Source organism: Lactuca serriola, chromosome 2, assembly GCF_051521515.1.
Source record: "Lactuca serriola cultivar US96UC23 chromosome 2, Lser_US96UC23_V15, whole genome shotgun sequence".
NCBI classification, from domain to species: Eukaryota; Viridiplantae; Streptophyta; class Magnoliopsida; order Asterales; family Asteraceae; genus Lactuca; species Lactuca serriola.
In genome coordinates this window covers 39,263,675-39,276,502 of record NC_136409.1, presented here as the reverse complement: position 1 = coordinate 39,276,502, position 12,828 = coordinate 39,263,675, and the positions used below count along the sequence as shown (strand labels likewise).

Here is a 12,828-nt window from a genome sequence, read left to right as displayed (position 1 = left end):
GAATCCAAATTGATTTCGGTTTTCAAAACATGGACTTGAGTAGTCCAAACTAAATTCAAATCCGATCCGATCCGATCCAATTACAATTCGGTTGGATCGGTTTTTATAATTCGGTTTTCAAAAACCGAAACATTTTAAAACGGCATATAATTATAATATTACCTAACTTTACACAAGAAGCAAAAATAAATTATTTAGTTATAATTTGAAATTTATAAACAATTAATACGAAGATATATTATAATTAAATATTTTATAGATAGAAAACTTTTGAGAGAAAATGCATACTAATGTTTATTTATCGAGGTGAAACGTTTTGAACCTATTTGAAAAAATAAATTACAAAATAGATAAATAATAAATGTTTTATTCGGTTTTTTTGGACTATTCGGCTCTTATTTTATAAACCCAAACCAATCCGAAATCCAAAATAATAATTCGGTTTTGTTGAAAACCAATCCAAAAATCCGAATATCTAAACCAAATAGTCAAATCGAAATTGTCCAATTGGATAATTCGGTTTTATCCGAATAGTGAACAGTTCTGCCTAAAATAGAATAAGAATAACAACTATAATTGTTAGTTTATCATGAACCCAAATTGCCATAAAATTTTAAATGACATTTAAATAAGAACGAAACACAAACCAATTTTAACAGGGCCACATACATAGCTTTTTATCAAAAATAATTTATATTTTAAAATGCAATTATGTTTTTCAAGAAAAAATATTAGTTCCTACAAAATTAATTACGTTCAAAAGTCTTTGTTTCCAATAGTCTTTGTTGCTAGAAAGAAAATATACAATGGTTATCGGGTTGACCAGCCACTTTCAGATGGATCTTTCATTTGACCCTAAAAAAGTCAAACCATATAATCAACCAAAAAGTCACACAAAATGAAAAATACTTTTCAAAAAGAAATCACTTGATGATGTGGTAATGTTGGTTCTCTGGTAGATAAATGTGTCAACTTCTTTTTTGAAGATGATTGGGGAGGGGCTAATGTGAGATAATCTTTGGCAAAAAAGTTAAAAGGAGTTCTTTTATATGCAAAATCATTTAAGGACATTAGAAAAAATGGATTGGTGGTTGAAGAGATGGAAAAAATGAAAAAAATTTTGTTACCTGAAAACAAAAAACGTGATTGGGGAGGGGTCAAAACCAATAATACACCCATTAGAAGTTGATTTGTTGGGAATTAGCATATTTTCTATTAAAAAAGGGTATGGTGTCTACATATCGACTATCTGCTCATACCAAATAAGAATAACAATGTTTAAGAAAATGTGTTTGTTTCATGTTTAGTGACCAGTGTTCACGATGTATTCATTTGAAGACTAAATTTGAAAATATAGAATTTATGATGACACGGACCTCCGTTTATGTGGCCATAATGGTGGGTAATTGTTGCTACAACAACTTTAGTTTGAAGGGAGCTCCATCTGAAAGTTCACAAAGATGATGATGAATTAATGATTATCGCTAATTGTAAGGTGTTCCCCTGCAAATATGAGGAGATTTTAGTATGTACCTTTTAAATTTATGATATAGAATGAAAGAAATCAAGGGATTTACACATACAAACCATTGATGAAGAACATTGTTGCTGAAGTAATTTTAATCTTGTTCGGTAGTAGCATAGATCGGGCGCCAAAGGCATATATTGGATTCATATTTCAATCCATGATTCCGATTTGAATTCGTTCATGCCATTTTGCGATCACTGCCTCTCCATAATATACTCCAATTATTATTCTAGAAGATCGATAACCTTAAATAAAAAAAACTGTCACTTGTGCCTACTTTGTTATAAAGAAAGAGTACATACCTGGTTTGTCTCAGATTTAGAGTAGGAGATGATTTCTATTGATTGCAGTAACTTTCATCAATCGCTGCAGAGTTCTAATTCTAGGGTGCCATTTTAGATTTGCACAGTTGAAAGATATAAGAACAGATGCTTAGAAGAGTGGTGGAGGTGGTGGGTGGTGAGATCTAGCGGATCTGGAGGTGGTCATTGATTAGCAGTTGAGGAATAAAGATGGTATAACATAGTCTATCAAAATCATATCACACCGTAACATAGCTCCTAAGTCCAACCTATTAAATACTAATGGAGAACCTTCACTTAGACATTATATGAAACAATTTGTGTGTGTAAACTAAAAGTAGAAAGAAACACCAAATTACCATTCTTCCCTTTTCCTTTTCTTTATTCTTTACTTTCTTCAACTTTCTTCTTCAATCAACAACCATGTACGGGAATGAAAGATCTGTAGTAACAGAGAAGATAAAAATTAGGGCAGATATTAGTGCCTTTTGTATGATCAAATAGAAAAACGGGTGAGAAAATGTCGTCTTCTCCGAGCAAAAAAATCCGGAGTTGCCATGATAGAACTTTTTGATTCAATGTATCTTTCAAAGATTCATATAAATATCTACATAATTATTGATGAGAAAACTGTCACCAATATCTTACATGCGTATGGTGAGAAGATTCTTGATGCTCATCAGAAATTGTTTCAGTTCCCCATTGTTATCCTCTAAAAAACACAAAACGTTGAAATCACAATAAGGAAAAGGAAAAGAAAGTTGATGAGTTTTGAAGAAACACTAACCCATCGTTTTCAGTTTATTCCTATCTTCAAAATAGGAACAAAGAAACCCCAAATTCAACTCTATTTCGAAACCCTAGAAATTTCCAACGTCGATTGCAACGATGAAAATGTGAAGATGAATAGATGGGGGTGGTTCGAAGCAAAAGGTGGGTGGTTGAAGGCGTTACATGGGACATGAGTGGTAGAATGCGGTGGTTGGTTGAAGGACTTGATGTCGACTGAGAGAAATGGGAGATAACATTAAAGAAAAAGAAGTTAAGAGAAATATTAGGTGGAGGAAGAGGGAATACCAGAGAAGATGTCAAAGAAAACTTGCGACCTACCCTTTTCAATCCCATACCATATGCAGGACTTTTCAGTCTCACACTCCACATACTACTTCTTTATCAACCCACACCGCCAACACTATTGTTAGGAAGTGACCTTAAGAACAGTGAAATAACATTTGGAAAATGTTATGTTTTATAATAAGTGCTTAGTTTTTTATTTATAAATTTTGATTAGTTTTTCTTTTTCTTTTACTTCCACAGTAATCAGTAAATCCTAAGAATAAAGATATCGGTTTCCTAAATCAGAACTCAAGAGAAACCAGTAAATCCTAAGAATAAAGATATCGGTTTCCTAAATCAGAACTCAAGAGAAACCAGTAAATCCTAAGAATAAGGATATCGGTTTCCTAAATCAGAACTCAAGAGAAACCAGTAAGTGAGGAAATTAGTTTCTAAATTTTGAAGGTACAATCAAATTATGATTTTGTTTTCGATTTATTTTCTGATTTCAGGTTTCTGATTTACGATTTCTAGATTTTCTGATTTCTTTAGAAGCATATCATTGTTTTTCTGATTTGAAGTGTCGAAAATTAAAAGGTAATTTTCTGATTTCGGAATTTCTTTAGAAACATATTATTCTGTTATCCTGATAATGAAATATATCATGCTGATTTGGATTATGATTTTTTTTTATAGTTTTGATATCCTTTCTTGTTGATTTGAAGTGTTGTAAATCTGGAATCAATAAGAAATCTACAAATAACAAATAAGGCCGTTTCTTTCTTTTCTATAATTTGCAATGCCTCCTAGATTAAAACAATATGTATATGGATATGAAAAATGTAAGAAAAAATGTAACATCTCGATTTCCAAGTATTTTACATTTTGACCCTTGATATGAGAATTGTTACAAATTTGGTCTCAAATGCCATTTTAATGAAAATTGGAGGTTGCATGCATACGTTGGGTATACGTGGTCATTGGTCAAACCCTAAATTTTTAGGGATTAGACCATATTTAAACATCCTTATCTATTTAAAACCTCTTTCATTCTTCAGCCTCCACCTCCATATTCAACCATGGCTAACCCTAATCTATTTTTTAGTATCCTTGAGCCATTAGTTTGTGTTTTGGTGTTCATAGAGGAAGGAGAAGGAAAGTAGAATATCTTGGAAGCTTGGAGCAACCTTGGATCTGAAAGTTTTGTACCCTCCTACATCTCCAGAAGGTAAACCTTCATACTTATTTGGTCAGATCTAGCTTGTATGATGTTATTATGTGCTTTTGTCCCCAATCAATGATGTTCTTGAGTATGGCATGCTCTAGACCCAAATGGATTGTCCTCTAGACGTTTTGGAGTGTCTAAGGTTATAGAAATGGAATCTTGGTCATTAGTTTTCTTCCTTGCATGGGTTATAATGTCTTAATGAGTTAAAAAGTTAGGCTTTTCAGTATTGAGCACTTCCTAGCCATGCAAAGTCATAAAGTTGGAAACTTTATGACTTAAGAGATTATTTTAGGACTAGATCTGGACATTGGACAAAAGGACTTAAGGGATTAAGCTCTTAATAAAATGATAAATTGGATGGCACATACGTAGGGTGTATGCTAGAGTAGTACGTTAAACGTACGTGGTTAACAACCCGCTTTTTGGTCAAGCCCCTAGTGTAACAACCCAAATTTCACGTCCAAAAATTTCATTTTTAATTAATAGATTAGCAAAACATTTATAAGTAACAATGTGAAATCATATCATCTCATAAACAATGTATCATGTCTGAAAACCCAAATACTAAAAATAATATCATGTCAGAGTACAATCCCAGAATATCTCATAATGCGGAAGGTAACGAGAGTGTGTATGATGTGCAGCTACCGCGTCAGCTCCTTCCCTTTTGCTGAAGAGGTACCTGAAACCAAAATTGTAAACCGTAAGCACGAAGCTTAGTGGGCTCCCCCAACATACCACATACCATAATATCACATAACATGCATATACTGTCAGGCATTTCTGGGTGCCCGACCTACCCCTTCGGTCCTCTCGACCAGATACTGCCTAGCATATATGGGTGCTGGCCTCCCCTTCGGTCCTCTCAACCGGATATTGGGGATTATTTCACCCCTATACTACTACCACATAACATGTAACACATAATCGTATCCTATCTTGTATGACTGGGGATGACTACCCCCTTTGACCCTATCGACCGAAAATCTTGGGGACTATCTCCCCTACTGCTACTAGCATATAACATCATATCATACTATCATATAACATATCAAGTAGTAGCAAACCTAGATGAATATCACAAAGACAATCATCTAACATACGACTCCTACTGGTGGGCTGACATCGGTGCCTTAGACCCACTTCTACTGGAAGGTAACTCACCTCGTAAGGCTGACTGCTGAAAAGCTGATCGGCAGATGTCTGACTGTTGATCCGGTGATCCTCTGGCTATAAATCCATAAAACACTTAATCAGACACTGATAACTACTCTTAGGGTAAATGACTATTTTACCCCTGACTCAAAGTCAACTTTCAGTTGACCCGACTCGCCGAGTTGGGCCGCCAACTTGTCGAGTCCTTATCCTTTCAATTGTCCTCATTCACGCTTCTACTCGTCGAGTTTAGCTATGACTCGACAAGATCTCCTTCTTTACGAACCTCGAATGATCCTTCATCCGACTCGCCGAGTTGTATAAGCAACTCGCTGGGTTCACCTTCAACTGTCGAACAAGTCCTGACTTTGACTTGCCGAGGTGTATGAACAACTCGTCGAGTTCATTTTCATTTGCTGGGAGATTGCCTTGGACTCGCCGAGTCTGCTCATGCACTCGTCGAGCCCTATGAACCCCAGGTCTATGGCTAAGTCCAAAATGTTGGGTCACTCCCTTGGATCCTCTAAAACCCTCCTAACACTCAACTGGGTTCCTTTGAACCCTAGCAGAAAAGGGGAGTCAAGCCTCGGACTCGCCGAGTCACAAGAACAACTCGCCGAGTCGAGATTGTCCAAGTCTCATTTCTTGATTTCTGATGTACAACACTTGTCCAAATGATAGATCTAGGCCCCTAAGATTGATCTAGCACATAAAGTTACGAACATTACGTGCATGCATGGGACTTTAAGCTAAAATGGTCCTAAAAGAAGCTCTTGAGTTGCATGGGGCTTTCCATGGGTGCAAAGGCAGTCCCTTTCTGCCTTCTAACTCCTTAAGGAGCCTGGATCTGAAGCCTCAACCCCCAACCATGCTTGCAATCATGGTTGGTCACCCAAAATGGCTTATAAATGCCCTAAATCTCCCCAAAAGGGATCTAATGCAAGAAGAAGCAAGGTGTCGACTTTATACCTTCCAAGAACTGTAGATGATGCACAAGCTTGACTTCTATGGCCAACCTCTTGGTTCCTCAAGGTTTTCCTTCCTTATTGCCACCACAAACCACCAAAAATCACCAAAAAGCCTTAGATCTTCACCAAAGACGATTAGGGTTTAATGTGAGGCGTTCTGAGAGCATAGGGGACGATGGAGGCTGTATAAGGTCGTTTAAATAGGGTGCAAACCCTCATATTAGGGTTTTGTCCATACAGGGTCTACTCGTCGAGTCTTGCTGTTGACTCGACGAGTCCGCCACTTATCCCCCGAGTCCAAGTCGCTTCTACTCGACGAGTTGGGCCTTCAACTCGCCAAGTCCATGCCAAAATGTGAAAAAAATACTTAAATGAGATACATACCAGGAACTAGGTGCTATAAATCTCCCCCACTTATTTTAGACTTCGTCCTCGAAGTTTGCTGCTCGTTCCTGGAAAAGCTCTGGGTAATGCTCCATCATCTCGTCCACCGGCTCCCACGTCCACTCTGAACCCTTTTCAGTGCTACCATTGCACCTTCACCAGCTCGATCCTCTTGTTTCTCAAATCCTTCGACTTCCGATCAAGAACTGCCACAGGCCGCTCAATGTAATTCAGGTTGTCGTCAACCTGGATATCCTCAAGGGGCACCACTTCCGAGTCGTCCACCAGACACTTCCGCAGCTGGGAGACGTGGAAAGTGTTGTGGATCTGACTGAGTTCGGCTGGCAGATCCAGCCTGTACGCCACCTTGCCCACCCGGGCTATAACCCTGAAAGGTCCAATGTACCTGGGGCCCAACTTGCCCCGCTTCCCGAATCGGATGACGCCTTTCCAAGGCAACACCTTCAGGAGAACCATATCCCCGACCGGGAACTCCAGGTCTGAACAACGCTTGTCGGCATAGCTTTTCTGTTGACTCTGTGCAGTTTGGATCCTGCTCCTGACCTGTTGAATCCTCTCTGTCGTCTTGAGCACCACTTCGGTGCTTCCCATGACCCTCTGGCCAACCTCACCCCAACATATCAGGGTCCTGCACTTTCTCCTATATAACATCTCAAAGGGAGGACGATCGATATTCGCTTGGTAGCTGTTGTTGTAGGAGAATTCAGCCAATGGGAGTTAAGTATCCCAACTACCACCGAAGTCTAGCACACATGCCCGCAGCGTATCCTCCAGAGTCTGGATGGTCCACTCGCTCTGACCATCTGTCTGCGGGTGAAATGCGGTGCTAAAATGGAGACAAGTACCCAACTCGTCATGGAATTTCTTCTAGAACCTGGAAGTAAACCGCACATCTCTGTCGGAAATCACGGAGACTGACACTCCTTGTCGAGCCACCACCTCTCGAATGTAGATGTCGGCCAACTTCTCGGCCGAGATACTCTCCTAAATCGTTATAAAATGGGTACTCTTGGTCAATCGATCCACAATGACCCATATGGGATCCACTCCCCGCACGGTCCTGGGAAGTTTGGTGATGAAGTCCATGGTGATATCTTCCCATTTCCACATGGGAATATCCAACGACTGCATCTTTCCATGTGGTCTCTGATGTTCGGCCTTGACCTTCCTACAGGTCAAGCACCACTCCACATACCATGCTACATCCCGCTTCATGCAGGGTCACCAATAGTCAAGACGAAGATCCCTATACACCTTCGTCGCCCCGGGATGGATAGAAAACCTGGATTTGTGCGCCTCCTCCATTAATGTCTGACGTGCGCCTCCATGATGGGGGACCCACACCCTACGCTGGAGGGTTAACAACCCTCGGCTATCATAGTCGAAAGAGGAAACTTGAACCACAATGCGCTCACTCTTCCGATGTTGCTCCTTCATAACCTCCTGTTGGGCCTCTCGGATATGCTCTAGTAGCGGAGTCACCACGGTCATCCGCATGCAGATATCCCTGATCAACGCATCGGCCACCACATTGGCCTTCCCTGGGTGGTAAAGGATCTTACAATCTTAATCCTTCACCACATCTAACCACCAGCGCTGCCTCATGTTTAGATTCGGCTGGTCCATGAGATACCTCAGGCTCTTGTGGTCCGTGTAAATGGTACAACGAACCCCATAGAGGTAATGACGCTAAATCTTGAGGGCAAAAACAACCGCCCCCAGCTCCAAATCATGCGTCGGGTAGTTCGCCTCGTGAGGCTTTAGTTGCCTTGAAGCGTAAGAAATAACATGTCATCTTTGCATCAAAACTGCGCCCAAACCCGAGATGGACGCATCGCAGTACACAAAAAAATCCTCTACGCCCTCTGGTAAGGCTAAGATTGGCACCTCGCACAATCTCTGTCTCAGTGTCTCGAACGCTACCTGCTGCTTAGGCCCCCAACGAAAGACCACGACCTTCTTTGTTAGCCGAGTCAAGGGTACATATATCTTGGAGAAATCCTAGATGAATCTCCGATGGTAGCCGGCTAATCCCAGGAGACTCCGAATCTCAGATGGAGACTTCGGAACCTCCCATCTCATCACGGCCTCTACCTTAACCGGGTCGACCAGAATACCGTCCTGGTTGACAAGATGCCCAAGAAACTACACCTCGCGCAACCAGAACTCACACTTGGAGAACTTGGCGTATAATCTCTCCCTCCGCAGGGTCTCCAAAACCTCTGGCAGATGCTCCTCGTGCTTCTCCTGCGTCTTGGAGTAGACCAAGATATCATCAATGAAAACTATCATAGACCGATCCAACATTGGTCTACATACGTGGTTCATGAGGTCCATGAACGCGGCACGAGCATTGGTGAGCCCGAAGGGCATCACCACGAACTCATAGTGGCCATAACGCATCCAAAAAGCAGTCTTTTGTACATCCTCCTCTCTGAACCTCACCTGATGATAACCCTAAACACAAATCAATCTTGGAGAACCAAGATGCTCCCTGCAACTGGTCAAAGAGGTCATCAATCCTCGGGAGTGGGTAATGGATCTTCACCGTTACCTTATTCAGCTCCCGATAATCTATACACATCCGATGCGACCCGTCCTTCTTCTTCACAAACAGAATCGGGGCTCCCCAGGGCGAACTGTTCGATCTAATGAATCCCTTGTCTAACAGCTCCTGTAGGTGTGTAGACAACTCCTGCATCTCAGGAGGAGCCAACCGATACGGTGCCTTGGCTATCGGAGCCGCACCAGGGACGAGGTCGATCTTGAACTCCATCTTCCTTTCCGAAGGTATCCCAGGCAACTCCTCGGGGAATACATCCACAAACTCTCATACGACAGGCACATCGCCCACCGTTGCCTTACCCGCCTCCCAGGTATCCGTAACATAGGCAACAAATCCTGCGCAACCCTGCTGAAGGTAGCGCCTCGCTCTCGCTGCCGAACATAAAGTTGGTACTCGTTGTGACCTTTCGCCTTGAATCACCAGCTCTCCCTCACTTGGGTCCTGATCCGAACCAACTGTTGCACGCGGTCAATCACTGCCCCGTTGGGGCTTAGCCAATCCATACCAATAATAACCTTGTTCCCCCTCAACGGTATGGGAACCAAATCCACTAGATAATGCTCTTCGAACAACCTCAAAACACAACCCCGAAAGACCTCTGATGCTCAAACAGACCGGTCGTCCGCAATCTCGACCTCTAGAGGGTAATCCAACATACCCGAGGACTCAGGAAACTTCTTGCTAAGCGCAAGAGAAACAAACGATCTGGTAGCACCCGAGTCAAAAAACACCTGACCCGGTGTACCGTTCACATGGAACGATCCTAAATATATATACATATACAAGCATATATCAATATCAAAAACATCATATAAATAAATTAGAGGGAAAGAATCATACCCGTCACGACATCGGGTGCGGCGCGTGCCTCCTCGGTAGTCAACTGGAAGGCCCGACTCCTCATCACTGGAGCCTCTGACTTGCCCTGCCGGCCATCAATAATCCGCAGGGTCACTGGGGCTGGCGCCTTTACTGGCATTGCTGTTGTTATCAACTGGGGGCAATTGGCCTTCTTATGGCCCCTCTGGTTGTTGTGGAATCACAACAACTCAGATGTCTAAATAGTGGGTGCAGGGCGGTACAATCCTTGCTGAAATGCCCCAACTTGCCGCACTTATAGCAGCCCGACGATCCCAACCTGCATGCTCGCTCATGTGACTTGTCGCATTTCCTGCAGCGTCCTCGGCCCTACTGGCCTTTTAGCACAGCGTCTAATCCCTTGGGCTTCTTCCCCGAAGCCCCAGTCATCTGTCCCTCCTCGGCCTTCCTCTTCCGGATGTGCTCCATGTCAATCTCCTTCTCCCTTGCCCTGGCAATCATGGAATCCAGGGTAGGGCAAGCTGAAAAACTGACATGCTCCCGAATGTCGACTCGCTGCATGTCATGGTAGCGGGTCCTCCTCATGTCCTCATCTCCCGCATACTGGGGCACCAGCAACCCCTCTCCCAGAACTTGGCGGTGATCTCCGCCACAATCTCCGTAGTCTGTCTCATATCCAAAAACTCCCTGGCTAACTGCTGAAGTTCCACCGCAGGTGCGAACTCAGCCCTGAACCGGGTCACAAAATGCGACCATGTCATAGCCTCGATAGCCGAGGCTCCCAAAGAGTCACCAACCGACTCCCACCAATCTCCGGCTCTGTCTCTCAAGCACCTTGCTGCATATCTCACCTTCGACCCCTCGCGGCAGAAGCTGGTCAACTGAGCAGACTCCATGTCCAAAATCCACTGCCTGGCCATAATGGGGTCCTTCGCCCCATGGAAATCCAGTGCACCACTGCCCTTGAAGTCCTTAAAGGACAATGTGCGTGATCCTGACTGGCTGGTCGCCATGTCACTCCTGAACGCCCTGAGGAGTTCCTCCATCAGCTCGATAATCCCTTCCTTGATCGACCTAAAGATGATCGGGGTCGCATCAAGGATGCCTCTAGTGATCTCGGACGCGGTGAACCCGCGTAGCCTCTCATCCACTGGTTCGGAACCTGAACTCGAACCCGATCCCTCTCCTGAACTGCCAACTGCTGGCCTCGGACGTAGCACCACCATTCTGCAATACATAATGACAACTGTCAGTGATAATGAAACATCTAAAGGGATCACATCTATCACAGGTTTCTTGGTCTTGTCTCAGCCTTCCTCGACTCAAGTACAGATCCTCTGCTTTCAGTAGTACGAGCCCATACTACCTTCCACATCTATCCGTAGTTTCCTTAAGAACTTCCTTGACTCCACCAAGTCCCTTCTACTACTGCTGATCTCTGCTACTCTCATCCTAGGATTGCCCTAGGATACCTCTAACCCCACCCAAACCAGTCCTCAGCTGCTGAAGGCCCTTTTGCAATGCCAGTTAGCTACCATATGAATACAGTCTCATGCCACGAGGCTCAGATAATCCTTCGAGTAAGGGACTCATCCCTACAATGATTAGGACTCAAACAAGAGCTACACAGTATGGTCAAATCCAACACTCTGAGATTATTCAACCCTTACAGCATGTGACCTAACATACCCACCTAATAACTAACTCCCGTCACTCCGAGTCCCACGTAGCACAAAGCAAGCAACATTCGGACAAAAGGAAACAAGCTCAAGCAATTCTATCCACATAACAGGAATCTGTACCAGCTTGTGATATAAGCTCATCTAATCAGGCATAACCTAAGCAGGCTATCCTATTTCTGTCTAATCAACACCATCATGCAACTCAAAAGCACATATAACAGTCACATAAGGTATCCTTCCTAGATCCTTAGTCCTAATCTAGCATGTTGTTCTACTGAAACTGGTAATCATAACATAAACTTGTATGGGTACTTTGGGGAAATCTTACTTGAGCTCGGCCGGTCGCGCACATCACACACCTTGTTCTTTCTTGAAACTTTTTAACTTAACTTTTAGAAAACCATTTTCTTTGTAAAAATCTTTTAATTCCTCGGTTTGAGTCCAGACATCCCTGAAGGTGTGTCTGAATCCCTCAAACCAGGGCTTCGATACCAACTTGTAACAACCCAAATTTCACGTCCAAACATTTCATTTTTAATTAATGGATTTGCAAAATGTTTATAAGTAACAATGTGAAATCATATCATCTCATAAACAATGTATCATGTCTGAAAAGCCAAATACTGAAAATGATATCATGTCAGAGTACAATCCTATAATATCTCATAATGCGGAAGGTAACGAGAGTGTGTATGATCTGCAGCTACCGCGCCAACTCCTTCCCCTTTGCTGAAGTGGTACCTAAAACCAAAACTGTAAACCGTAATAACGAAGCTTAGTGAATTCCCCCAACATACCACATACCATAATATCACATAACATCCATATATTGTTAGGCATATCTGGGTGCCCGACCTACCCCTTCGGTCCTCTCGACCAGATACTGCCTAGCATATCTGGGTGCTGGCCTCCCTTTCGGTCCTCTCGACTGGATACTGGGGATTATTTCACCCCTCTACTACTACCACATAACATGTAACACATAATCATATCCTATCTTGTATGACTGGGGATGACTACCCCCTTTGACCCTATCGACCGAAAATCTTGGGGACTATCTCCCTTACTGCTACTAGCATATAACATCATATCATACTATCATATAACATATCAAGTAGT

The 12,828-nt window shown here is 42.7% G+C and overlaps 1 long non-coding RNA gene across 10 annotated transcripts; it reads right to left on the bottom strand.

Moving 5' to 3' along the window:
* Positions 1 to 674: 674 nt before the first annotated feature.
* LOC145086170 (uncharacterized) lies at positions 675 to 3,030 on the bottom strand. 10 transcript variants are annotated; one of them, XR_013700315.1, is made up of 6 exons: positions 2,941 to 3,030; positions 2,618 to 2,835; positions 2,479 to 2,542; positions 1,588 to 2,272; positions 1,377 to 1,503; positions 675 to 855 (listed from the first exon to the last, which is right to left on the bottom strand). It is a non-coding gene; the product is annotated as an uncharacterized LOC145086170 (long non-coding RNA). The 10 variants fall into 10 exon arrangements; XR_013700316.1 differs by having other exon boundaries at positions 2,908 to 3,026; XR_013700317.1 differs by lacking the exon at positions 2,941 to 3,030 and having other exon boundaries at positions 1,588 to 1,757; positions 1,831 to 2,272; positions 2,618 to 2,901.
* Between the last annotated feature and the right edge of the window lie 9,798 nt (positions 3,031 to 12,828).